Source organism: Numida meleagris, unplaced genomic scaffold, assembly GCF_002078875.1.
Source record: "Numida meleagris isolate 19003 breed g44 Domestic line unplaced genomic scaffold, NumMel1.0 unplaced_Scaffold522, whole genome shotgun sequence".
Classification (NCBI taxonomy): Eukaryota; Metazoa; Chordata; class Aves; order Galliformes; family Numididae; genus Numida; species Numida meleagris.
This window is the reverse complement of record NW_018364738.1, coordinates 16,848-19,245: the sequence shown is the minus strand read 5'-3', so window position 1 is coordinate 19,245 and position 2,398 is coordinate 16,848.

Sequence of the window (2,398 nt, the reverse complement as noted above, 5' to 3'; positions counted from 1 at the left end):
TCAGGAGAGGTCACCTGGTCATGTGGGGTCACGGGGTCAGGTGACAGGGTCACATGGTCAGGGATCAGGTGACAGGGTCACGTGGTCAGGAGGAGCCACAAGGTCAGGAGGTCAGAGGTCACAGGGTCAGGTGGAGTCACAGGGTCAGATGACAGGGTCACATGGTCAGGAATCAGGTGACAGGGTCACATGGACAGGAAGTGACGGGGTCACGGGGTCAAGTGGGGTCATGGGGCCTGGGGACAGGTGGCAAGGTCACATGGTCAGGAGGTCACAGGGTCAGGAGGAGCCACAAGGTCAAGAGATCAAAGGTCAGGGGTCACAGGGTCAGGTGACAGGGTCACATGGTCAGCAGGTCACAGGGACAGGAAGTGACGGCGTCATGGGGTCAGGAGGAGCCACAAGGTCAGGAGATCAGAGGTCAAGGGTCACAGGGTCAGGTGGGGTCACCGGGCCAGGGGGCATGGGGTCAGGTGACAGGGTCACATGGTCAGGGGTCAGGTGGCAGGGTCACATGGTCAGGAAGTGAAGGATCACGGGGTCAAGAGGAGCCACAAGGTCAGAAGATCAGAGGTCAGAGGTGACAGGGTCAGGTGGGGTCACCGGGCCAAGGGGCACGGGGTCAGGTGACAAGGTCACATGGTCAGGGGTCAGGTGACAGGGTCACATGGTCAGGAAGTGACAGGATCACAGGGTCAAGAGGAGCCACAAGGTCAGGAGATCAGAGGTCAAGGGTCACAGGGTCAGGTGGGGTCACGGGGCCAGGGGGCACGGGGTCAGGTGACAGGGTCACATGGTCAGGGGTCAGGTGGCAGGGTCACCTGGTCAGGAAGTGACGGGGTCACGTGGTCAGGAAGTGACGGGGTCACGTGGTCATGGGGTCACGAGGTCACAGCCTCAGAAGATCAGGGGTCACGGGGTCAAGAGGGGTCAGGGGTCAGAGGTCAGGGGTCAGAAGGGATCACAAGCTCACGTGGAGCCACGGGGTCAAGAGGTCACGGGTCACGGGGTCAGGTGGTCACAAGGGCAGGGGGCACGAGGGGTCACGGGTCAGGAGGGGGCAGAAGGTCAGGGGTCATGAGGTCAAGGGTCATGGGGTCAGGAGGTTCAAGGGGCACGGGGTCAGAAAGGGTCACGGGTCAGGAGGTCAAGGGTCACGGGGTCAGGAGGGGTCACAGGGTCAGGAAGAGTCGTGGGGTCATGGGGTCAGGAGGGGACATGAGGTCAGGGGTCACCAAGTCAGAAGGTCACAAGGTCAAGAGATGATGAGGTCACAGGATCCGGGATCATGAGGTCAGGGGTCACGGGGTCAGGAGGTTCAAAGGTCATGGGGTCAGAAAGGGTCACAAGGTCAGGACTTGAGCAGGTCCCAGGGTCAGGGGTGGCTGGATCGGGAGGTCAAGGGTCACGGGGTCAGAAAGGGTCATGGGACACGAAGGGTCACCGGGTCGGGGTCAGGAGGCGTCATGAGATCACGAGGTGGCACACGGTCAGGGGTCATGGGGTCAGGAGAGGTCATGGGGTCAGGGGTCAGGAGAGGTCATGGGGTTGGGGTCACGGGGTCAGGAGAGATCATGGGGTTGGGGGTCATGGGGTCAGCAGAGGTCATGGGGTCAGGAGAGGTCATGGGGTCGGGGTCAGTAGAGGTCATGATCTTGGGGTCACGGGGTCAGGAAAGATCATGGGGTTGGGGGTCATGGGGTCAAGGGTCAGTGGGGTTTTTGGTGGGGTCAGAGGTCACGGGAGGTCAGGGGTCACAGAGGTCGGGGTCAGTAGAGGTCATGGGGTTGGGGTCACGGGGTCAGGAAAGATCATGGGGTTGGGGGTCATGGGGTCAGCAGAGGTCATGGGGTCAGGAGAGGTCATGGGGTTGGGGTCATGGGGTCACGGGGTCAGGACAGGTCATGGGGTCGGGGGTCATGGGGTCAGCAGAGATCATGGGGTCATGGGGTCATGAGAGGTCATGGGGTCGGGGGGGCAGGGGTTATGGGGTCATGAGAGGTCACGGGGTCGGGGCCAGGGGGTCACGGGGTCAGCAGAGGTCATGGGGTCATGAGAGGTCATGGGGTCGGGGTCATGGGGTCAGGAGAGGTCATGAGATTGGGATCAAGGGGTCACAGGGTCAGGACAGGTCATGGGGTCGGGGGTCATGGGGTCAGCAGAGGTCATGGAGTTGGGGATCAGGGGTCATGGGGTCAGGAGAGGTCATGGGGTCGGGGTCACGGGGTCACAGGATCAGGACAGGTCATGGGGCCGGGGGGCAGGGGTTATGGGGTCATGAGAGGTCACGGGGTCGGGGCCAGGGGGTCAGCAGAGATCATGGGGTCATGGGGTCATGAGAGGTCATGGGGTCGGGGGGGCAGGGGTTATGGGGTCATGAGAGGTCACGGGGTCGGGG